At 37.5% G+C, this 26,339-nt stretch overlaps 1 long non-coding RNA gene across 2 annotated transcripts; it reads right to left on the bottom strand.

The window, feature by feature from the left end:
• Positions 1-319: 319 nt before the first annotated feature.
• On the bottom strand, positions 320-23,689 carry LOC141572243 (uncharacterized). 2 transcript variants are annotated; one of them, XR_012497536.1, is made up of 6 exons: positions 23,507-23,689; positions 17,864-18,001; positions 16,623-16,674; positions 9,735-9,984; positions 6,476-6,596; positions 320-3,201 (listed from the first exon to the last, which is right to left on the bottom strand). It is a non-coding gene; the product is annotated as an uncharacterized LOC141572243 (long non-coding RNA). The 2 variants fall into 2 exon arrangements; XR_012497535.1 differs by lacking the exon at positions 320-3,201 and having other exon boundaries at positions 5,669-6,596; positions 23,507-23,688.
• Between the last annotated feature and the right edge of the window lie 2,650 nt (positions 23,690-26,339).

The raw sequence follows: 26,339 nt of genomic DNA, 5'->3' as shown, positions 1-26,339 counted from the left end.
ATTATCTTGAGGTGGACTCTGCTGAAGACATTCAAATGTCATACATGATGCATGGGATAGGACCGTGGAGTGTAGGTGGTGGGACAGGTCACCAGCGCAGAAGGGAGTATTTAGTACTGACGTTATTTAGAGTTTCTGGAGTATACTAACAAAAAGAAGATTGATTTGTAGTTTAACTTCTTATTGCAATCTTGTTTTTAAGCATGCCATAGATACTATTCTTCCTTAACTCAGAAGGGACCATTTCCCCCAGTCCTGGGATAAATGGCCCAAATCCAGACTAAATACTAATGAATGGGTAAACAAAAATATGAAGACTACAGTTGTTATTTTATGGCATAATTTTGATATTTTACAAATAAAGGATAGAATGTATTAAAACATAATTAATCAATATTAATAATAAAGTCATATTTTTATTTTATTTTTGTTGTTGTTGTTGTTGCATTCCATGAGGATGTATCCTGTTCTAACAAATACGATGAGGATAAATGAGTTAAGTCAAAAGCATTATGAATCTTTTCAGAATAATGCCAGAATGGTACATACAAAGTATATTGTATGAAGATTCAGATGGCCTCTTTAAACACTTAATCTTTGAGCCTCAGGTTTTTCACCTAAAAATTGATAGTTATAACTTTTTGACTACTTCACAAAAAGGTTTTGAAATTAAAAAAGATGTAGCAAGCGAACACACTTTGAACACTATAAACGTGTGCAACATAAGCCAATATTTTATAAAACTGAACAAAGGTATACTAACTCTTTCAAAAGGACATTCATTCATATTAAAATGTTACCAGCACTTTCTGTGAGATGGTTCAATTTTATACTGTTTCCTCAATTCTCACACTATATCTGTTTCTAAGGCTACTCTATTCTTATTCTAAAACAAAGTAAAACAAACGAACAAAAATCCTCATTGTCTACATATTCTGTTTAGTATCCTATCATTTACTGAACCAAGAAAACAACACAAACAAGAACACTCTCAGTTCCTCTCCATTTTCAGTTTTGTCTTCTAGAGTTCAAGTCGAGTGATACAGATTCAATCATGATTATTTCTCCAAAATAAGTCATTTCTTTAGAATTCTTATGTGATTAAATTTTTGCCATTTTTATTTAATATTTTGATCTAGAAAAATGACTTCATTTTCCCTGCAGTATTTGGATTTTTTGGAGTTTATTCATATGAATTTTTTTTTCCTGTCAGTCTATTCAAATGAATATTATTTTTTCTCTGTGAATTTTTTTTTATTAGAACATTACATCTAATAGAAAGATTTGCTAAGAAAATAGGTATATGCAGTTTAAATTATATAACCAAAGTTAAAACAGAGAGACATAAAATACATCAAAGTTTTGTCAGTCTCTAAATTTTAAAGTAGGTATGAAGCTGCTACTAAACTATAAAAAGCCATTGTTGATTTTATAGAATATATAATTTGTGGGCTCAGTCAACGGTGTGTGGGAAATTGGGACCCAGTTCTTTTGAAGGAGATATACAGAAAACATTCTTACTTTCTTTGTTTCCAGTTTTGTTTGTTTGTTTTTTTAAGGGATCCTCATATTAATTTCAGGATATCACTGATTCTTGCAGCTAAACAGGAGTGTGTGAGTCTTGAGTGTGTGTGTGTTTGTGTGTGTGTATGTGTGTGTTTATATTTATATTTGCATAATTCTTCCAAATCTACTCATTGCAATAGCCAAGACTATCATTTTGGTTCTAGTATTATTTTTTTTCCAACCATTTCTTCACCAGTTTTCCTTCTGAAAGTATTTCCTCTCTTATTTTAAACCACCACAACAGATGGATTTTGAGCACATTTCCTGCTTCATTTCTAGAGTGGCTTCTTATTATGAAGCAGAATTGTTCCAATATCTACAGTGTTTGGCAAAGTTTTTGCCCAACACTTTTAGGAGAACTGCCTAATACTTTCAGTCATAGGACTCTTTTAGATCTTTATTTAAATGCTTGGTTAACTCATCCAATAGAAGTGATAACATGGCTTTTAGTTTGGTAAAGAAACAAACTCTGGTCAAAATTAATTCTAAGGAGCACTCCTGCTGAAGTAATTTGTATTTGATCCCATGTAGAGATTGTTAACATGAGCAGATGTTATAGAAGCATCTGGCATTGCATGTAAAATTCAAGTGATCACTAATAATTATCTAATAAATATCATAAAGGAATGATCACTAATAATTATCTAATAAGTATCATAAAGGAGAGGAATCTTTTTTTTTTTTTTTCAACTTTACCTTTCTGGTTAGAAAGGGACTCAATCAACATTAGGCATGTAGTCAATGGGAAAAGGTTGGCTATGCAGCCAAATCATTGAGACTTGGGTTCTGGCACCCATTCTTTCACTTATATATTCTGGTTTTGGATACACACTAGCTCTCTAAGCATATTTCCTCATTTGTAAACCAAGAAGGTTCAATTAATCAGGCTTTAAGGTAGCTCAATATTTCCAGTGGAAAAAGAGACAAAATATTAGGGAAGGTATAAAGGCATATCAAAACCTTTCCTCTCATTAGTGTTGAGCAGTGCAAGTACTCTTTCTTTGTTGGCTATGTAAATCAGCAATCTAAAAGGTTTTTGATGATGAAAATGGCTGAAAGCCCCATGTTTGTGAAAACAAATATGCCCTTAGAAGAAACATTTGACTTTTCCAGTTAAGAGAAATGAATTAAGTTGAAAAGGAATCTGCTAAACAGGAATTCTGAGTACTAAGCATGGGCACAAATTCAAAATATTTAAGAATTGGAGAGTAAGGCATTTCCTTTGAAATGTTTTCTAGAAGCATTTATATTTTAAACATAATATTGTGCAATACTGAACACTATTTAAATTTAACTTATAAGGAGTTTAACTTTCATAAAAGAATTTGTTTCATTTCTCCCTTTCACAAGCAAAGTGCCACCTATACTTACTGTCACCGTTACGTTACCTCCTACATCTTATCCCCCTGCCACTGGAGTTTTGCTACCACTGCTTCACTGAGACTGCAACTGCCAACGTCAACAGTGACCGATTTGTTTTCACAAGCAATGGACTGTTTCAGTCACTCAGACTTTCCTGCATCACTGAATGCCTGTCCTTGAAACGCTCCCATCTCTAAGCACTCATGGTCCATCTTCTTCACCTCTTTAGATTTTTCTTCCTCTTCTGATCCATCCTTTCCAGCCTCTTTTTTTCTTAAGATTAAAAATAAAGTTTATTAATCAGTACAGTGCATGTCACAGGCGAGAAACCAAAAACAGAAATAACTCAAAATAACATATCAGAATTTCAGCTTCTATAGCATCTCAACAAAGGAGAACTAAGTTGTGGAGAAATGACAGGACAAAGGAAAGCAGCTTTAGACTTCCAGGGTCAGCAAATGGAGTGAAGGTAAATATGTGGGAGGAAAATAACAAAATAAGGTTTGTTTGCAGATTTCCCTAGTGCCATCTCTGGGCTCATAAGAGTGTCCTCTTTCCTCCTGGTACAGGAAGTGTACTTTTCACATGGGAGTTGTATCTCCATGTAGTGACAATCGATCACTACAGAGGTTTGGTTTGGCTTTCTGGTCTAGAACCCTTCTTCTGTTCATTCCTTAAAAGTCTGTTCAGAATTGCCTTTCTCTCTTATCACACACTGTCTTGAAACCCTCATCTATTATCAAGGCTATGTGCTGATGATTCCCAATTCTACAGCTTTTCACAGATTTACCTCCTAAATTTGAGATCCTTATATCCAACAGTCCTCTGGATATTTCCACTTGGATTTCTGGCCAACACCTGAATTAAAACATACCATGGTCTGAGTCATCTTCCAGGAACTCAGACTTGATTCTTAGGTTTCATACCCACCACAACTCTTATTCGCCAAAGGAATTGATAAATCTAGATATTTACTATATATTCCTAAAAATCATTTACTCCTTTCTGTCATCATTGCCTCCATCATCTCTCACTTGGATTGCTTTAATTGTTTCCTAACTAATTGACCTACCACAGATCTGTTTTCCCTACTCCAGTCATTCTGAAATTTTAAAAATACGAACAAAATAATATTATTGTCTTTCTTGAAACTCGTCAGTGCCTTCTCATTGATCTTAGACTAATGTCCAAATTCACTACCAAGTTCACTACAAGAATAAGTCCTGCATGATCTTCTTTGGCTGCTGCCTGCCTTTCCAGCCATACCTCTCACCACTTTCCCCTTCCCTGCCCTTTTGCTTACTACACTGAATGTCTTTCATTTCCGGGACACTACTGCTCCCTTGAGGCTCCGTACCTTTAATAGAATGGTTTCTCTCCTAGCACTCCCGTGGCATTCCCCAGCCTCTGGAGTTTGCCTAAGTCTTACAGACTCTTCATGCCTCAAATCAGCAGCACTTCCTTGGTGAAGCCTTCCCCATGCCCCACCTGCCAAGCCTGAGTAAGACCTCCCACTAAGTATTTTGCACAGACCTTTGTAGGTTCCCTGTAAGAGTCCTTCTTGTACTTTCCTTTTCTCTCAATGGTGCACAATTACCATGAGGACAGGGACAGTGTAGACCTCATTCACCCTCATATTTCACACCCAGAATGATGCCTGACATATAGAAGGTGTTAAGTAACTACTGAAATTTTGTTCTCATCTCATATCATTTGCTTCACTTTTTTCATGTGTTTCATCTCAAATAAACTGTGCTTTTGCATAAAGCATGATGGATGCTACACTGATCACCAGGGGTCATTGACCCCTGATTATAAGATCAGTTTGTTGGAGTCATGAAAACCATCCTTTGAGAGCTGGAACACACAGACATAGACATAACTGTTAATAGACGGGCCATACGGCCTGGGCAAGGCCTACAATGCGGTCATATACAACATAGCAAAAAGATTTTATATAATGACGTTGATGATGGTGATGACAATGATGGCCACAGCAAAATAAATGTCATCATAACACCAAACCCCAGACACAAGTTGTTATTTTAAACCTGGCAATTGGCAACACTCAGTATATATGAGTTTTGAATGTAGTGTTTATAACAAGAGACTCATTATTCAAATCGAATCAAATATTCAGAGGCGTTTTTAAACTCAAGTTTGTGGATTCCTTTAAGCACATTCAACCCCTGATTTCTTTCTCTGCTGCTTGTCTCAGTGACCAACAGCTAGAAAAAAGCAGGAGAAATGAAAGGAAATGAAATTCATACCTTCTAATCTTGCTTCAAGCAATTTTACTATTTTAAAAATTATCAAGTTGGGGGTGGGCAAGGATAATGTAACTGATAAATGAGTTTGGGAGACTCTGTGGAACTCGGTGATGCTCTTCTTACCCCCATAAGCATGACTAATCATAATTAAATTATAGGTTACATTTCCTTTTATGCAGAGGCAGCCCTGACTCACAAACCAAATATACACACATCGTTTGAGGGTTTTGCTTATGAAATCCACTGTCCTCTCTGAAAAATAAAATATAAGTGATTGCTATCTGTCACATTCTTTTTCACACTGAAGATTCATAAACATCTTACAGCATGTTCTCACCGAGAATTATGTGATTATGAACACCAATGCTGCTTTGTTCCTTTCTTATCCTAACACATCTCCATGAAGAGTTCTAAGCATCTTTATTATATTTCAAAAGACCCCTGATTACATTTGTAATTGAGTCAAAATATAAGATTCAAAATTGATTTATTAGAGGTAGCATTAAATAATACAATTTAATTATCTTCCACTATACAACTACCATCATCTAACTTTAATTCATTATAACGAAAAAAAAAATGCACCCTAATATGTGTTCTGGTTAGAAAAGTCATCTTTTAGACTCCAAATGTTGGATCATGTCTTTGTACTTTTATGTTAGAATGTTTATTCTTGTACTGTCAGACATGTTAAGATGCCAAGAAGTTTCCAGAAAATTGATATTTTGAAGCAATAGTTTAATTCTAATGTGACATTTAAATATTCATCTTCTTATCTATTTTTAGCCATTCATCTTATTGATTAGTACATTTCACACTATTTAAATATTTATTTTAAAAATGTTCCTTGCAATGGGGTATGGTGTGTGCTTCCCCGAGATGGGCTAGGTAGCTTGGAGACAGAGTTAGGAGGAAGACTTCCTGTGGAACTTTGGTACTTCTGATATTTGATCCATGTGAATATTATCTACGTAAAATAAATATTAAGTGGGGTTTTTTTAAAATGCAACAGAAACATTTTCTTTGATACAAATTGCACATGTGTTTTGACAGCTCAGAACCACTTTCTGAGTGTAAGAGGTCATAATCAGTCAAAAGTTGTTAAGAATTCAGATCCAATTCCATTTTACAGGCCCATAAATAAAGACCATAGCAGTAGTTTGTGTGGCATCAAAAGAAAAAAATGTTTGCTTCAGATTAAACTTTGTACTTTGATTGGGAAATGAAAATTAGTCTGTGACCTTGAACCCCGAATCTCAGGAAGTTGTGGGGCTTACTGTGCATAATCCTTGAGAGATAGATAAAAGGATTGCGGTGCTCTGCCAGGACAACATTCCAGAGAGTTTTCAGTGTGCTCCTCAGCCCTCTCCCCACGTGGTCAGTTTATCACTCCAGGGCCTGAAAGCCATAAAGAATAGTAACATATACAGGAAATGGTTGTAAAGAGATAAGAGAAAGTGGCTTAACCAAAGAACATGGAAGGTCCTTGTTAATTATTATCATTTAGGGAAGGAAAAATGAAAGAGAAATGAAAACTGGCTTTTATAAAAGAGACGCTTACCAAATGCTAACTGAAAATTCACGTGTGTTGTTACTGAACGCTAGCAGAGAGGATGTTAGTGAACTCCTGAACCCTCATTTAGGTAATTATCACATGCAAGTTTGTACAGGGAGTATACTGGGGGTGCCAGAAAAATGTATACAAGTGGACACTTTGGTCAACTTTGCTCAAGCAGTAGTTCGCCGTAATCAGAAGTGTCTGGACGCTGATGGTAACCACTTTGAGCACCTCTTGTAATTGCAGACGTCAAACGTGAGCTGTATTCATCTTTTATTGAGTATTACAATTTTAATACAGTTTTCTTTTCTTAAAATGTGTATACATTTGTTTGGCACCCTCTGTATGTGACCTTTCTCTCTGAATTGTAGGCTTTTGGAGAAAAGGTACAATGACTTTTGTTTGAAAGGGAAGGGGTTACAAGCATGTACTTGAGGTCAAATCCTGGCTCTATCACTTACTAGGCGCATGACCTTGAGCACCGTAGGTAGCAGAGGTTCAGCTTCCTCTTCTGTAAAATGGGACTATAATAGTATGTACCCAAAGAGTAGTTTTAAGGATTAAATGAGTTAATGTTTGTAAAGCTCTAAGACTGGCACATAGTGTTATATCAATGCTTGTTAAAGAAAAATACATGTGAGTAAAACAGTAGAAGTTTCCTTAGGTAAACTCAACTAAATCAGTATCTATCGCCTCTAAAACATTCATTGAAGCCTTAAAACTCTGAATATTCATGGTTACCAGCCAGTCTCTTGTTGATCCCCTGCTGCCACCAGTGGAATTGTTTGCTTATTAAACTTGGTTGCCTTATTCCCAGATCTATTTATTCCCAGATCTATCTATAATTTTTGTTTTTTTAATTATGCAATTGAATCTTATGACTAAGCCTATTAAATAGGCATTCAATGGAGAACTGTTGTGTGTGAGAACTAGATTGAAGGCTTTGAAGACACTTGATAAAGAGAGGTTGTTTTAAAAAATACTCTTGGATTCAGTGTTTATGAAGCAACTGAACAGACTGAGGGGGAAAACATCATAGAAATCTGGAATGATTTTGTGCTGAAAACTGTTTTCAAAAGTCTTTAAGTTCTGGATCCACTTAATAGAAACTGAAACTGGAAATTGTAGAAAAGGCTTTGTGGGTGTGGTTTGTGCAAGAAAGACAACATAGAATTCCAAGAGAATGATCCATAAGCAATAGCAAAGCTTGGCTTTACAGTGAAAGTTTGGTCGATTTATGTGGATTTATATGTTTTAAGTTAAGAGAAAACATCTTTAATTATTATGCATCTTTTTTGATGGTTTTATGAACAAGTAACATTTTCAACATCAGGTAAAAGGATTTCTACCACAATTGGAACTATTGGGTTTTAGAGTCCTTGGCCTGGCTTTGAATCCAGGCTTGGCCACTTATTAGCTATGTGATCGTGGGAAAATAATTTGCTTAACTTCTCTAGAAGTCAGTTTCCCCAACATTGAGGTTTTCTGGAGGATTCAGTGCAACACTGCATGGAAAGAAAGTACTCAGCACGGGGCACAACACATGGTGAACACTGACCACCATTATTATTGTGTTTTCTTGCATTCTATTCACCCCCTAACTTAGTGCCTTACATGTAGTTGTTATGGAATAAATGCTTATTATTATTTTTTAAGGTAATGATGATTAAATCATTCAAGAAATAATTATCGGGCATACTATTTGTCAAAAACTATAAACGATGATGCTTAGAACATAGAAATAAAGTAAGATATAGTTCTCTGCCCCGTTTGAGAACCTTTTCCATTAGCCAGAAGTTAGATTAGACATCACAATGAACCTCAACATTATCGATCTTGTCTTGTGGCCAAATATTAAATGGAAAAAAAAAATGATATTGATGATGATGGGTAAGGATCTAGCTATTACTGTTTTGGGAAATAGTCATTTATCCTTTCATTCAATAAACACTTGTTTATCAAGATATATCCTAGAGGAGGAAATAGGATCATGGGTGATAAAAACACATAAAGTAAATAACTATATAGAAATAAAATCCATGATAGGGGAGCACAGAGAAGGGAGAGAAATGACAGCAACTTTATGTAAAGATGCATTATATTTCTAAATGCTTCTACCATACTTTACCCATACATAAATCTAAAGAGCCTGTTCATAAAATCAGACATGATGTCAAGTAGGATAAGCTTTTACAAGTTGATGAAAGTATGTGTTGGGGGTATAAGCATGGATTTCCAGTAAAACCGAGATTGGAATCCTGACTGCCACTTACTAGCTGTTTGACACTGAGAAACTTACTAAACCTATTTAAGCCTTAATTTTCTTATCTATAAAAATAGAGTTAAGCCCAACTATTGTGAAAATTCAATAAGAAAACATGCCTAAGCTGTCTAGAGCTGTGCCTGACAGTACTACTTCAGAAGGCAGCTGTTAGGACATGCAGGAATCAGCATTTTCCTCAGGCTGCCTGGCGGAGTGCCAAAACGTGTCCCCCAGACCATAGGCAGGGCCAACACTTCTTGGAAACCCTTGATAAACACTTAGGGAGTTTGTAGCTTGGCTCAGTCCTATGTGTCTATGTTGATCCACAGAGCCAACCTCCTATAAGGCAGCTGTTTTTTTTATCTGTTCCACTTTTTAGTCAAAGCTTATCTGTACCGTGTATAGCTGAAGAAGTTAAATTCACTCAAAGACATCAACCCTGTATCTCTAAAGAAGGTCTTTTGATGTTTTTGTTTGTTTCTTTGTTCAGTTTGTTCTATTTGGGGGATCCAATAGGACTCCTGGTGCTCGATTGCAGCTACTCGATTGCATCTATCACGCTACAAAACATGCACAATTTTACAGAGATCTTTTCATGACATACCCAACTCCTCTGAGCACCTCCTAAATAATTATCCACAATATTTGGTGACTATTAGTTTTTGAGCTTAAATTCTTTCTCTGTGGCTTAGTAATATGTTCCAACTCTAGATACCTTGTTCTATCAACAGCGATGTCCAATAAATATTTGTTGATTGATTTATTTTGCTGAGTGAGTGAACTCCAAGGCCTCATTCAGTGTCCTTATGCACAGCTGTGTAAACTCTGTCGAATGAAACTGAAGCTTGCCGCATTCCAGGAGTAATAAGGAATGAGTTAGCCAAGTACTTCTTCTCTAACGTGTCTTCCATCAAAGAGCCTTAACATCTTGCTGACATAAAAACAGCTTCAGGAGAATAAGAACACTATGACAAAAAAACAAAACCACTTACATAAAGGGTTTAATAAAAAAAGAAATAGGAAAAGGACAAAAATGCATGTGTCTATTAATAAAGTGAGGAGAAAGAGAGAACATCACTTTCAAATTGCAAATGAGAGTTAAACACGATTTCATAAATTTTCATGGTTTCTCTTCCACCAGTGTAAAATTCCATATCAACATGCTAGGAGCCTGATACACTTTAATTAGATCCCTAGATATGCTCCTAAGTTTAACAAGCAACCTTATACCTTCAGACAGACACTCTGGGAGCAGGAGGAATTGTTCTGCTGTGCAGCTAGCGCATAACTTTAACTACCTTTGCTCCCAGCCATCGCAACAGTCATAACTGGAGGAAAATGAAAATTGCATCTCATCATATTAATCTCTGTTCACACTTGCTCCCAAATATAATTTTAGAAAAATTAGCTTGCATGTTAGGGTTCTTAGAAATTCAGTTGGTTTTCATCTCTGACTTGGCAATGAATAGCTAGCTACAAAAATTGATTGATTGACTTTCCCCCACCCCCTCCCATCCTAAACACTTGCCAATTTAAGTCAAAACTCATTCCTTGCACTTACATGTGACAAAAAGAAGCAGAAATGGCATTATATATGCTTTCTTGCTTGAGCCCAAATAGGCAAATGAAGTGACAGAAAGAACACATCTAAACTTATTGCTTGCTAAAATGCTATTTCCTGCAGAGGTTTTTGCATGGGGCTTCCCAAAGGGCTCTTATCCTCTCTGTCCAGTTTTCTAGCATTTCCACTCCTCCCATCAATTAATGCCAGGCCCAATCCTTCAAACTACTTTGTCTCTTACCTATAAGGAATAATTAACTTGCAAAGGAAAGAAAAGGGGGATGAGATGGAAAAGAAAGAACTATGCCCTATAGCTTCCAAATGCCATATTTTCACAGAAGTTGTCCAGAGACAAGAAAAGGTCCTGTTAACATCAATGAAGAGAGAAAACCCCCTTCTTTGTGATTGTCAAAGACCTTTGGCCTTGCTTTGTGGAAATCACACCCTGGATAATTTTGCATGGCTTGGAATGTGACAGGGAGGAGGAATACACCTTTAAGTTTAGAAAGTACTCCTCCCCATACTCCTCTTCCCCCCCCCCCCCCCCCCGCCCCAGCTCAAGTCAACACAAAGGAAAAAGTTGACTTCTGGACTTTAATCCACACTGTGGGCTTCTGTTTCCCCCCATCTTACAGGCACTTAATTTACAATGAACTCGACTCCCATGACCTTTAGGGAAACACAGAGGGTTGCTTTCTGTGTGTTTTTTCCCCCCAGTGCATCCATTTCTATCTCCCTGTCCTGCCGTCCATATGGAAAGCAGATCTGAGAACCAGGCATTTCATCTGAGTAATTCAAAGACTTGAGTGGAAATATTTCAGCTCTAGTCCACAGGTTTGAAGATCTGCATGTCTCTTCTGTTGATGGTGACTGAAGAAAATAAGCACACAACTGAAATGGAGAAGAGTCTGCCCATTCAAACATACACATGCACGCGAGCACACACACAAATGGCGCAGAGCCCCATCCTGATGCAGGGCCCTTCTGTCCCTCTGAACTTCCGACTTTCTTACGTGCTCTCTTTCCTAACTGGGCATTACTTTCACAGACTCTTATTTGAGTTTGCTTCATGCTTTCAGCTTTCTCACACCATCTAGCTGACAGCTTCTATGAGCTGTAGCTAAAGAGGCTATTGTCATGAGATTAAAGGAGAAATATGCTAAGACGTGCGTGTGTATTAGATGGAAATTCCCATACATGCCTTTATTACTCTGAGGATAATTAATTGTTTTGGGGTAATTTAAGCAATAGAAAAGTGAAAGTTCTGATTTCAGTTGTATCATCTATTATACCCTTAAATATCCTCACATACATCACAACATATGTCTTAATTCTGGGTTAGGAAATTGTTTGCCATCCTCACAGCTTCTATTTATCATACAAAGAATGTTAAGACATATTGTTTACTACCTTAAATCTTCAGAAACTAAATATGTATTTTCCCTTGGGCAACCGGGGAAGGTCAGGAACGTGAATGATTCTTGGACCGTATCCAGCAATCACTCTGCACTTGACATTCCTCCACACACAGTTCCTACACCTCTCCATCTCATGTTTCAAAGACTTTTCCTCCAGCCAAACAAGAACTTTAGAAACACTAACGCTAAATAAGGCACTAATTTTGAAAAACAGCTTTTAGATGCAGCTCTGCTACTAGTAGTTGGGTGATACTGAATTGCCACCAAACCTTGCTGGGCCTCAATTGTTGTATCTGCAAAAAGAAAGTGTTGTAAAATGTGATTTTTCAGGAACTGTCCAGCTCTACCATTTTGCTTGTCATATGCCATCTCTCAGGTATTTCAGCTATTTATGGCTGTCTATGCCCACTATTTTTTGCAAGAATTCTATACTTCTCAAGGAATACATTTTACACAGGTCTAACTAAACATAACTGGGCGAGTTCTGTGAAACACGGCTATTAACTAAGCACATTATGTTTTCAAATAAGAGTTTTGCCTAGCAAATTAAGATTTCCGTTAAGTAAAACAACAACAACAACAACAAAACTATTATGCCTCCCATCAAAATCTCGATGACATTTTTTAAAGAAATAGAACAAAAAATCATCAGATTTGTTTGGAACCACAGAAGACCCCAAATAGCCAGAGCAATCCTAAGAAAAAAGAACAATGCTGGCGGTATCACACTCCCTGACTTTTAGCTTATACTACAGGGCAACAATAATCAAAACTGCATGGTATTGGCAGAAACACACACACACACACACACACACAGACCAATGGAATAGAACTGAGGACCCAGAAATAAACCCACATAAATATGGACAATTTTTCACAAAGAAGCCAAAAACATACAATGGAGAAAAGACAGCCTCTTCAATGAATGATGCTGGGAGAATTGGAAAGCCACATGCAAAAGAATTAAACTTAGACTGCTATATCTGTCACTGTGTACCAAAATTAACTCAAAATGGATCAAAGACCTAAACATAAGACCTGAAACAATAAACTGCATAGAAGAAAACATAGGTACTAAACTTACGGACCTTGGGTTCAAAGAGCATTTTGTGAATTTGATTCCAAAGGCAAGGGAAGTAAGAGCTAAAATAAATGAATGGGACTATATCAAACTAAAAAGCTTCTGTACAGCAAAAGAAACCATCAACAAAATAAAGAGGCAACCAGTTGAATGGGAGAAAATTTTTGCAAACAACGCCTCTGATAAGCGGCTAGTATCCAAAATATATAAGGAACTCATACAATTCAACAAGAATAACAAAAACAATCCAATTAAAAAATGGGCAGAGGACCTGAAGAGACATTTCTCCAAAGAGGACATACAAATGGACAATAGACATATGAAAAAATGCTCAACATCACTAATCACCAGAGAAATGCAAATAAAAACTATAATGAGATATCACCTCACCCCAGTTAGAATGGCTATCATCAACAAGACAAATAGTAACAAGTGTTGGAGAGGCTGTGGAGAAAAAGGAATCTTCATACACTGTTGGTGAGAATGCAAATTGGTGTAGCTACTATGGAAGGCAGTGTAGAGGTTCCTCCACAAATTAAGAATGTAATTACTATATGACCCAGAAATCCCTCCCTGGCTCACTGGTTACAGCTCACAGCCAATTAGCCACAGCTGATGGCCATCCAATCACAGTTGATGGCCATTTATTACCTGAGCCAGCACCTTTCCACGTGAGGCCAAGAGCATGGAAACTGCACTCCTGGCTCTGTCCCCATGTTAGTGTCTCAATACCATGTTTTTGTTTTTGTTTTTTTTTAACAAGAAACTTTTCAGATGAAAACTTTAAACAAGCATTGGTAGGGCATACTGTAGGGTGACTCACTCAATGCCCATTCTTATTTATCTTCCTCCTTGTCTGCCTTCTTTATAGAGGCAGGGAAGCCAACATCCAATTTTCACATCTAGGTTTGAGCTGGCAGCAGCCATTTAAGACAATTGTGTCCAATTGGCTATAAGTGGTATCTGCTGGGAAAGTCTCCCCTTCCTAAAAAACCACAACCACCACAAAAAACAATGCAAAATCTTACATGAAAAAGATTTTTTAAAAATTCCTTTTCTACCTTCTGATGCTGGAGACACAGCCACTATCTTGTGACCACGAGGCCAAAAGGCACATGGCAATGACAGCAGACAACAGGAGCCTGTGATTGGTTGTTTCATTGTTTATCATGAATCCAATTGGGGCATCTTTGATAACACAGAATCTACCCCCAAAATCTGAAAACATTTATTCATAAAAATATATGTGCTCCAATGTTCATTGCAGCTTTATTTACAATGGCCAAGACATGGAAACAACCAAAGTGTCCTTTGATAGATGAATGGATAAAGAAGTTGTGGTATATACACACAATGGAATACTATTCGGCGATAACAAAAGATAAAATAGTACCATTTGTAACAGCATGGATGAATCTTGAGATAATTATGCTAAGCGAAATAAGTCAGACAGTAAAAGTTGAGAACCATGTGATTTCACTGATATGTGGTATATAAAACTGAAAACAACAAAACAACAAGAGAAACAAATGAAGAAACAAAAACTCATAGACACAGACCATAGTTTAGTGGTTACCAGAGGTTAAGTGGGGAGCAGGGTGGTAGATAAGGGTAAAGGGGATTCAATATAAGGTGATAGAAAGAGAACTAACTCTGGATAGTGAACACAATATATAGATGATGTATTACAGAATTTTACACCTGAAATCTATGTAACTTTTCTAACAATTGTCACCCCAATAAACTTTAGTTAAAAACAAACAAACAAACAATTACTCTGATCTTAGAGAAAACTCAACAAGAACCAGGTAAGTGCATTGATCCAGATGTATCAAACTTCAGTGTCCCTGATTCAATTTAAAAGGATGGAGAAACACACCCGGCAAATGCTCCATTACTTCACATAGCCTTTACATTTCCTCCTTTTTTTTCTATTTTTTTTGGTTAATATTACCAAAGTAACAAAACTTACTTTTAGAAACACTCCCATTTCTAACACTAGTACCTCTATGAATCTGCTAAGGATAATTGAAAGCAAAATTAAAGTCACACTGACAATCTCTTGCTATATTATTTTGTCAAGACGTAAACCATCAGTGCATGCAGCAGGACACACGTGGTGCCTGTGACGATTTGAAAGCAGGCTTTTGGCAATAGGAAACAACTCTTAAGTGGTGAGTGGCTATTGCTCACACACATATAATGCAAACACATCATCAGCAATTTATTCCTTACCTGAGAAGAATTTTCCTTTTACTTCTAAGTGACACATACGGTGACATATTAAAACTCACACAGAATGGTAGCTGGTATACACCTAACCTGTGTGTTTGGAAATGGCAGGTCCTGTTGCTCCACAGTCAGCCCCAAGAGTGACGACTCAAGGACTTAGTGTTCCTCTCAGAACACATCAGCGTGTGTTCACGCACACTTCTAATTACTTACCTTCGGCTCTCGCAGTCCTGTGAGGCAAAAATTGTCAAAGAGCAGAGAAATGGCAAAGGTAAGCAGGCAGTGCCTAAGAAAACCATTCTTTCCCTGAGCTGAGGTCAGTTTGTCTTAGATCTGGGTTATGTGGCTTTGTGCAGAAGGAAACAGAGGCATAGATATGAACGCAAATGTCTAAAATGTGTTATTCTTTTGCACATTTGTAAGAAAACATAAGAACAACCTTGCTGGAACATGACAGTCCAAAGGGAATGTGGCAGTCTATAAATCACATGTTAAATGCTGGAACTGGGTAACATGCTTGGTAATTTTCTGGAAAGACTTTTCCAAAAAAATCTTTCCAAGGGATAAACCTTTCCTAAGCTGATCCTCTTCCTCCCTTGTTGGTGAGAGGATATTTAGTTAGGACATGTTATCTTAACTCAACATGAGAATGGTGTCAGGCTCATCTTTATTATCTGAAACCTACAAGCAGGTGAAACCTCCATCGCTAATTTAGTTGCATATAGTGGAACTACTGTATGATAAAGTGACAGAGGATCCCCTTTCTCCTTTTCATTAATACTTTCCTTTAATGGAAAGAGAAAAATCCTCTGAGAAGGTGTTTTCTTTTTTTCAGTCTAGTGTTTTGACCATCCAAATAGAAACCATGCTATAAACATACATTAATGTCTAAAAACTATTAGAATAACCAGCATATGTACCACCTGAATTGTCTGCATTGGAGACCTCTGCTGAACTCTGTACTCTTTTGGACTATTTTAATCAAAGCCCAACAATCTTTTCAGTCTAAGAATAAAAAGTGATTATACTGCCTCTCATTTGATAAAGGAAGTTTAAGTATGAAGGGAACTTCCAGCTACTCAAACGCCACGTGAACTCATTAGGATTTGTATCAAACATCGATATGATTTTCTCAGATGAAAAGAGTGGAATCTGATTTAGAGTCAGTGTGTACTGTGCATTTTTTGTCAAATAAATACACGCAAGCCTGTATTATCAGCTAAAACAAAACAGGTATAATAGCATTTACCTCAGAGTTAATGCGAGTAGAAAACAGTAAATATGAAATAAAAATTAGTGGCCATCTCTTACCTTTAATTTTCCCTTTGAGCTGATGCTGTAGTTCAAAGATATATCACATCCTCTAAAAAAATAAAAAAGAAATATAATGTTAGTGAGTATGTCAGTCGCAGTCCAATCAGGAAAACAGAAATACTCTGAAAATTCCATATAGAAGTGAATCTAGTCCAAGATACTAGTTAGAAAAATTTTAGTTGGGTGGAGGAGTAAAGGGGGTGGGGAAGGAGCACGATACAGAGATATGGATTTGCTGCTAAGGTCGCTGCCAACGCCGCTGGAGTGCAGAGTTATCTGTCATTCTCACTACTGCCTCCCACTATGCTGTGATCCCTAGACACAGCTGGAGGTCACAGTCACTCAGCCACCTTCACCTTTTGGCTACCCTTCTGTCTGGAATCAGAAGCAGAAAGATTTCCCCCTTCATTGTCCTTGCAATCCCACTGAAATATTTCCTGTCCACTGAAATGTTTCCTACCAGCAGAGCTTAATAGGAGCCAGTCAGCAAGACAGTTTGGGGAATGCAATTTCTAGAAACTTCCTTCAATACAGAGGAGAAAGTGGGATGAGCACCGACAGACATTACCTAGAAGAATAAATAATCTCGGTAGTTACCATCCCAGCACCAGAAAGCCAGCAATAATTCTGGCTCAAAAAAATGATCTGTGTTTATCTCTCCTCCAAAATCCCATGTCATATATATATATTCCCATGTCATATATATATATATATATATATATATATATATATATATATATATATATATTCCCATTTCATATATATAATGGAATTGAAAATGAGAAGGAGATCTGTGATAGTTAATTTTATATGTCAACTTGACTGGGACACACAGTGCCCAGATATTGACTAAACATTATTCTGGGTGTGTCTATGGGTGTGTTTTTGGATGAGATTAACATTCGAATTGTTAGACTGAGTAAAGAAGATTGTCCTTCCTAAAGTGGGTGGTCCTCATCCAATGTGCTGAAGGCCTGACTAGAACAGAAGGCTAAGGAAGGGAGAACTCACTCTCTCTGCCTGACTGGCTTTGAGCTGGGACACAGGTCTTCTCCTGCATTTGGACTCAGAAGGGAACTTACCCCATCTGCTCTCCTGGTGATCAGGCCTTTACCATGGCCATCCTTAGTGCATGTGAGGAATACATGACAAAAACTACGTCATACTTTTCTTAGCACTACCATAAAAAAACGTATTCTTAAGATTTACCCACAATATGTCCATCAAAAGGTACTCACTGAATTTAATGCTTAATTGAATATACTTTCAATTCTTTCCCTGACGTTTTGCGTTGTCATTATTGGTTGTTCTGGGTCTCCAGCTTGCCAACTGGAGATCTTGGGACTTCTCAGTCTCCATAATTATGTGAGCCAATCCTATAATAAATAAATAAAGATAGATTAAAGTGATAGAGAGATAGATAGAAAGATAGATAGATAGATAGATAGATAGATAGATAGATAGATAGATAGATAGATAGATAGATCCTCTTGGTTTTGTTTCTCTGGAGAATCCAAACAAATACAAGATTCATCAATAAATAAAACATTTTGGTAAGTTCCTAGAAGAAAGAGTGCAGATGGTGTCACATTGATGAATAAACCCCCAAAGAGAAGACTGTATCCCCCAAAATCCACAAGAGTCAGTCACACCAAGAGGGGCAGCTACCACTCCTGCTGGTGCCCAGCAGATGCAGCCGAAGCCAGGAAGCAGAAATCGGCTATAAATAGGACACTTGGGAACGGAGTAGCTGTGGAATATCTAGAGCAAATTGTTCTTTCCCAGCTCCTGCATGAAAAAATAAAAAGAATTGTGCAAGAAAGGTGTGGCCCAAATATGAAGTGAAATAAAATTTGGCATGACTTTACACCAGTTATGGAGTATAGAGCAAGAAACTCTGCAATGACTTTGAAACTTGAAATATTGTCAATCAAGTAAAGAGCTTAGTAACACAGGATTACATTTCTTTCTCTAGAAGCATAATCACACTATTTGGTTCTTGCAATACAAACATATTGTAAATACTGCTTATTGATTTTCAATTAAAGTAGAAAACGTCATTACAGTATCAGAGCAGAATGCATGAAATAAGTTTTGGCAACGGAAAAGCAAAGGTGCAGCCACCAAGGCTGGGAGGGAGAGGTGGACAAAGAGAAGTAGGAAAAAAACGCTCATGCATTTATTTCCTCATCTAAGACAATGTGAAGTCAATGGATTCTGTCTAAAATTGATGAGTCAAGAAACATATTTATGTGTTTCATTTAACAGTTGTAAAGTTAACCCCTAGAAGAATTTTAAAAATTAACAACACATGAAGAATGAAAGAGGAGATGGAAATAGGGCTAGATTCCTCATTGTTCATATTCAGGAGTAAATAAAGTCTAAAATGTAAAAATTAAGAAATCAAGTTACAAATACGTAATTCAGTATTGTGAATATGTAAAACCGACAAGATCAGAAAGAGTAAAATTTATTCCCTCTTGTGAGTAAGGCTATGGATGATGGAAGGAGGGTATTTTGTTTTTGTATTTTAATGCTTTTTTTTCTTTTGTATTTTTTAATGCATTTAAATGTTTAATTCTGGGCAGGTATTATAATTTTATAATCAAAACAAATAAATACAGAGGAAATTTCCCTGTCAGTGGAGAGGGTACAGGGAGGGAAGTAATAGAAGCAGCCCTCTTTTGCCTCAACTCAGTGCTTAGTTACAATGATGTTATGAACATTAAGCAGCTACAAATGTAAACTGAATAGCTAAATGCTATTGTCTGATAAAGTGAAACCAACAGCATGTATTACCAGACGCACCAGATCTAAGTTATCTTTCCTAGAGTCAGCTGTCAAATCGCAAGAAGTTTTCAGGCTGGTTTAAACCCCTTTCTTTCTCTTTCCAATATTTAATTATAGAATTTAACTCAAAAATAATCATTGGAAAGACAAACTTTCCCAAGCTATCTCAATGGGAAGTGCTCCTCAGTTTCTTATAGAAAAAAAAAAAAAAAAATCACTGTTGTAAAAAAAAGTAAATACATAAAACTCACTATGCCTAACAAGATTATATGGTCAAGATGTCACTTTGGTTTTACATTAAGGAATAATTCAAGTGGGCTGCACTTCTCTGATTTCTGGCTGAGAAATGCACAAACTGGGGAAAAGTCCCCTTGTATTTTGTATTCTCCATAAAAAAACCTTTTTGAAATGCAGTCCCAGCTTAGCCTGCATTCTGACTCAGTCCTCAGTGCACACTGAAGCTTCTGGCATTTGGACCACGCCTCTGTCACTACCTAGAACCTTACAATAGCTCACCTTGATGCAAAATGGTGACAGTTAATAGTCACTTCATAACTAATCTATAAGAAAAGTGTGAGCAATCGTTTTTGATCCAGAATTGCCATGACGCCCAGACATCAGGGTCAAAATATTTGGGCTAAAATAACAAGTCAATACATGTTTTTTTGCTCATCATCCTATTCCCATTGCCTTCACTTCCTTTAGTTAAAACTTAGCTTTGCAAGTTCTTGGATAGTTTATAGTTTATCTAGTTGTTCATAAGCCTCATTTGCAAAAATATTCCCAGTGTGTTTTTTCCAAATAAAAACCCATTACCTCCAAACAATCTCACCAAGTTACGTTTTTTGGATGCCCAATGACCTAAGGGTTAAGTTTTCCAACTAAGACAGAGCCCAAAACTCCCAATTTGAATGGTCCTAGTTCTTTGCAATTCTCCCACAAGTTTCCAAACCCATCAAAAAAACTAACGTGGTCACAGAACCCTTGGAAGTTCATATACCCTTTCAAAAAATAAAATCTTTCTATTTAAAAATCAAACAGAGCAAAACACAACCTATGCTAACCCATAAGGAAAATAAAGTACTGGGGTGTGGAGAATTTCCAACTTCTGAACGACTTGGTGTTCCCACATAGTCAAGATTAATATGATTGCACTCTGACTGGCTTGTCCTGTCCCCATGGGTGGAAGTGGGCTCAGAAACATGTTGGGTGAAGAAATTTCCCAGTGTATCACAATAACCAAGCCAGCTGTACAAAGTCATTTCTACACAGATACAGAAATATTACAGATTTTCTGACAGGCTTAATTATGGTATCTATTTTGTGAGCTCTTGGATCTGAGCCAGATTAGGAAAAACATGGGAAGTTTGCTGGACAGTGGATGTTCCTGTGCATCATAAGGAAAATCTTGGCCTGAGACTTCGCAGCTCTAACTCCACATCGGCATAGATACCAATGTTTATCAGAACACACACAGCAATAAAAATTAACCACAAGGTTCAGAGAATTGGGGGTTCAGGTTTCCATTTAACTTAATTTTCTGGTTGACAAGGGATTAAACAAACAAAAAAACACTTATTTTATTCAAGCCTTTGGAGAGGAAAAGGAAAGAAACTAATACTTATCGACCATCGCAGCAAATATTATGCTAGATTTTAAGAATGTTATTTGTCTTCACTATAAGTCTATGAAATGTGTATTATTTTAAAATATGTTATAGGTGAGAAAATGGACTCAGAAAGGTTACGTAAATTGTTCAAGTCACAAAGTTAGTGTTCAGAAAATGTAAAATTAAAACCTACGTTAGTCTACTTCCAAAAGACGATGTCTGCCTAATATTTTAACAATAAGAAATTCTGTTTCCTTATATGTGTAGATTTAAAATAATTAGCATATTTTAATTTTTATCAAAACAATATTTGTTCAATGCTAATCTCTGAGCTCACTGTTAAAGTTAGAAAGGTAAACTCTATGTAACAATGCCTAAGAAACTTTCAGCAGAATAGGCATTATTTGGTAATAAGTATTTAGAATACAGTATTTATTTTTGTGAAATAGTCATTTTCATGGTATGATGGGGATGAGCTAGCAGGACCTACTACTAGTAGCTAGAGGTGGGAGGATGGCATCAAAAAGAACTTCAGAGAAAAGACAATTTCAGGTGAGTTTATCAGTGAGAAAGTTACATACACCGGGTGGGGAACAGTACAGGCAATGGCCCAGAGGCATGAAAGTACAGGGCACATTCGAGACTCTACAAGTGGCTCGGCACAGTTAGAATAAAGGGGACATGTGGGACACTGATGGAAGGGAGCTAGAAAGGTAAAGACAGAGCCATAGCACATATGCTGACTTGCTCTATGTGGGTGACTGAAACTGTGAAAGAAAGTGGAATGACAGCAGATTTTCATTTAAAACGATCTCTTCCAAACAGAGGGGGTTCACTTCAAGTTACTTTGTAGACTCTGCAAACTTGGTGAAGGACTACCAGTTGAAGGGAGAGGGGAGGCTTCTGGTTTCAATGAAACCTCTGCACGTCTGCAGTCATCCGTAGGAGTCTGTTACCTTTGGGAAATCTTATAGGTGTCGAAGGCAGATGACCCTGGATTGAATCTCACCAGAACCCAGGCTTACTTTAAAAATTACATTTAAAAAATGTGTTATTGATTTAGGTACCTGATACTTGCTTTTCTAATAAATGAGGGGTAATAGAAAAAAAAATATTTGACTGTTTCTATTAATACCTGTTTTACTGTACATTTCAAAAGATCAGCTGCTGTTATGTCTCCTGATGCTGTCATTGAAATCCCCCACAATGGTGGATTTTACTCTTTATCTTCAAAGTGTCCCAGTGGGAAGAGGGTGAGTGGCTACACCAGAAGTTTCAAAAAGCCTGCCAAAGTTTCAGATTCATTTGAAGTCATTTTTATTTAAGTCATACCAATCAAATATTGTGCTCCATAATATACTCGTTTTTAAAAACATAAAATACTGTTGTAAATTCCTTCACGTAGCCCCCAAATATCCTTGGATACATTTGAAACACCAGGAAAATATACCATATTTGCCAGGTGAATCTTTGTTCTTCTCTGTCATAACCCCAATTTACTTGGAGACTCCACTACTATACTACCTTTGTTAGCCAAAGGCAGGCTACCCAGTAATTTAGGAAATTAATAAATAGACCTTAATTTCTTATGTCAATATATGTAGCTACTCTTTCATGAACTTTATTCCCAAGAATCACATTAGCTGTTAAAAAGGAAAATCAGAAACCCAGGATTTATCCAGGAAGACTATTTTAATTTAACGTATCATACAACTGACATTTAAAAAAAAAAAATGCACATACATTCCTAAAACATTTGAAACAACACAAAGGGACCCTCAGGTAAAGGAGCCAAAATTCGCACATCCTCTGGACTGTGGGTATTAATGCAACTCAGACTAGAACTGTGACAGTGGAACTATAGTATTTTATAAAAGCAAATTATGCTACATAGAAGGATATTTTTAAAGCATATACAATATATTATAAAATAGTGCTAAAGTGAAAAAAGGCAAAGACTACAAAATAGAGAAAGGAAACCTAAAAATAAATTGTTATGGTGTACCTTCCAAAATCTGTTAAGCTGAGCCTTCCCTGATCATTTCAATCATTGAAACTAATAGTTAACGCACACTATCACATTGAACCAGTAATGAGGTATGAATATCTTCCTGTTCTTTTCCAAAGAGAAGACAAAGGCTTATTGGGGTAAGTTAAATAGCAAAGTTAAACAAAAGAATATCAGAACACTTCCAAACTTATAATTACTTTCTCTGGAAGCACTGACACCTGCTTGTAATGGGGAACTTGGCAACCCTTCTCCTTTGGGGTTGTCCATTCACATCTCTTTGCCACAGCTTGGAATGCTAAACAAAGTCTCCTTATCCACAGAGGTCAAATGTGAGCAGACAGATAACCTGGAGGCAGCCATTCATCACTGGAGATGCGAGTAAGGCCGCAAAAGAGAGGTTCACCGTGCTACTCCCCCAGGTTCCTTGCATGACCTAAGCTAGTACGGGCACCCCACCCTGCACCAGCTTACCTCCAGGCCCACTGTTAGCTCTCTGCTCTAAGAGTCACAGGTGAAATGCATCACTCCAGCCCAGGTGTGCCAAGGCAGTGTCTGCCAGGGAAGTATCTCTGGTTCTAGGGGAAGATCACTGACCAGTTATCAGGCCTTCAGCCAGTTTTCAAAATGAAACAAGCCCTTGCATGCCACAGTCTCAGTCCCACTTCAGTATTTGAATGGGCTAAAATGAAACCGGAAGGAAAGACCTAGATATCTTCTTCTCTACAACAACAAACAAACTTGGACATGGAAGGTCTTCAAGAGAGTATTTAGCCCAGCGCTTTCCTGATTTAGTAGGTATTGCTCTAAATTCTATGGAGAGAAAAGTCCTAAGACCTAGCAGGCAGAGGCTGTATCCTGTGAAGAGTTTATGATTTAAGTGGTGTTATTCTGAGCAAACATCTCAACCCAACCCAAAAGGGCTTGACTAAAATAGCAAATTGGAAAACGCCGAAGTAAGACCTAATTGGTCACACCCAAACGTTGTTGCTTCCTGTCTTGGAAGTCAAATCTTGCTGTTACATGATTATCGTAAGAAGCCTTATTCTTGGCAGGTTTCTTTCTCAGGCCCTCCTGTTGCTTCTAGAGGAATCTTTGATATTAAAGTCACATCCGTTTCTCTTTCCCTAGAGAAGAGATGTGGTGGCTGTTATTTAAGTGGTTGGGATCAGTTCCTTCATTTGATAGCACCAACTGTCTGTCATTTAGGCAGGAAAAATCTTCAGAAAAACGGGGAACTGGCTCTTTCACACTAGCATTTTATGGGACTTCGAAGTCAATTACAGATTGAACCCCAAAGTACAGTTTCTTCAGTTTCTTATATGCTTTGCTGCGTTCTGCTGAGCTAAGTGGAAACATTTCAGTCCTGGAATGTCAGAGAAATGACGAAAAATGAAACCTATCAGTTACTCACTCCAACATAAGGAGGAGCTGTCAGTAACTACCGTGAGGTTTCCTCCAGCTCTAAGCCCAGAGACCTTTGGAGACTTGGTAGCAGTTGGATCCATATAGAGGACAGGAGAGCCAGGTTCCAGTTCCAGGAATGTGACCGTGGACAAGGCAGTGTTCACCCTTATGAAGTAAAGATGAAGAATAAGCCCCCAGAAACATATTTTTCTGATAAAATTTCCAAGACTCTGGCAAAGCATTGTATGTTGGAAAGAAAACAGGATGGAGAACAAGGAACAAATAACAATAATACCTTTCATGCAGATACACTGCTGCACTGAATCCTCAACAGCTGTCTGAGGCCAGTGTCAGTGTCCCCTTTTTACAGGTGAAGAAACAGAGACGTGGAGGTGTGCAGACAATACAAAGTCACATTTAATAGGTAGCAGAGCAGAGATTCCAACCCATGTCTGTCTTCTTCTGAAGTCCACTGCTCTTCATGTCCTCCCGTCTGGCTCACAAAAATGTTGTGACGCTGTGTGCCCATTACTTTCCTTCCTTGTACCTTAAACCCCCTTTACACTCTACCCTGAAGGGACTTAAAAGGTGGACCTCAAGCACATCAAGTGTGGGAAGGGTCCAGGAGGAAGCAAAGGAGAAATGTTCAGTCCTCACTTCCCCACTCTCCTCTACTTCCAGAGCAGTTCAACTGTTAGATATTGATATACTGAACTTCTTAATGAGATCCGTTTAATGAAAAAAACAATGGTACAAATGCTTGAAAAAAAGAAGAAGGGAGGGAGAAAGAAAGCAACAAAGAAGGAAAGAGGAAGAAATTGAAAACTGAGTGACTTTATTGCTTCATCTCTTAGGATTTTTAGAGCTTAAGTACTCATTATTTAAAATTTATTTTTCAATTACAGTTGTCATACAGTATTATACTAGTTTCAGAAACACAACATAGTGATTAGATATTTATATACCTTATGAAGCGATCACTGCTTACCATTCTTTAAAGTGGCAAATCTAGAGGAGATTTTACATTTATAAACCACTTTATAAGCTACTTCATAAACCAGGTGGCACCCATCAACTTTTATGCTGAAATAACAAAAATTCCCAAATCTCTATAGCTAACAGTAACTAACATCTACTTTTCACTCATGTTACTTGTCATACACAGATTGACAGCGGCTGTACTCTTGATGTCTTCATTTCAGGACCCAAATTGAAGAAGTTCCGATCCAGGGCAGAGCAAAAAGAGCAATGGTAGATCCATGAGATACTATTTAAAACTTTTGTGCAGCAGTGAATTATGTTGATCCCACTCTCCTTTCAATGACTTAAGTCACATGGCCAAGCCTGACAGCTAAACATGGGGAGAAATGATCTTCTTATATGGAGTGGTAGCAAACAATTAGGAACAATAATGTTCCTCACGTGACTTAGACATTCTGCCCTCTAGTCACAATGTTGTGTGCGCTTCTGTCCCTTTCTTGAATAAAATACACTCCCCGCTTCTCCAAGAAAAATACTCGCAAATCTACTCCACTCTAATCCAGTCGTGGCCCCAGGCACAATGTCCAAAATTTTATAATAGTCCCCATGTCAGGGCCTGACGGGAGTCCTTTTGAGCCAGAGATTATGAAGGTAAAACCAGTTACCTGCCCCCTGTCACACATCCACACTAGTTGAATCAACCACAAGGTCCCCACAATAGATCATCCCAGGAAAAAAGGGGACACATGTGATGTGAGGAACACAGCAGTCACAGGCCTATAGCAGTTCTGAAACTGTGCTGGTCAAACGTTGCAAGTGCTCTCCTCTGGGGCATAGGGAGTGTTCCACAATTAAGCCCTGGGTCCGGTCCCCGGGAAGAGCTCGCCAGACTGTTGGTGCCATGGGGCCTTGGCCCCAT

This window comes from Rhinolophus sinicus, linkage group LG01 (genome assembly GCF_036562045.2).
Source record: "Rhinolophus sinicus isolate RSC01 linkage group LG01, ASM3656204v1, whole genome shotgun sequence".
NCBI classification, from domain to species: Eukaryota; Metazoa; Chordata; class Mammalia; order Chiroptera; family Rhinolophidae; genus Rhinolophus; species Rhinolophus sinicus.
Note: the sequence above shows the minus strand (reverse complement) of the source record. Positions and strands in the feature narration are given on the sequence as shown.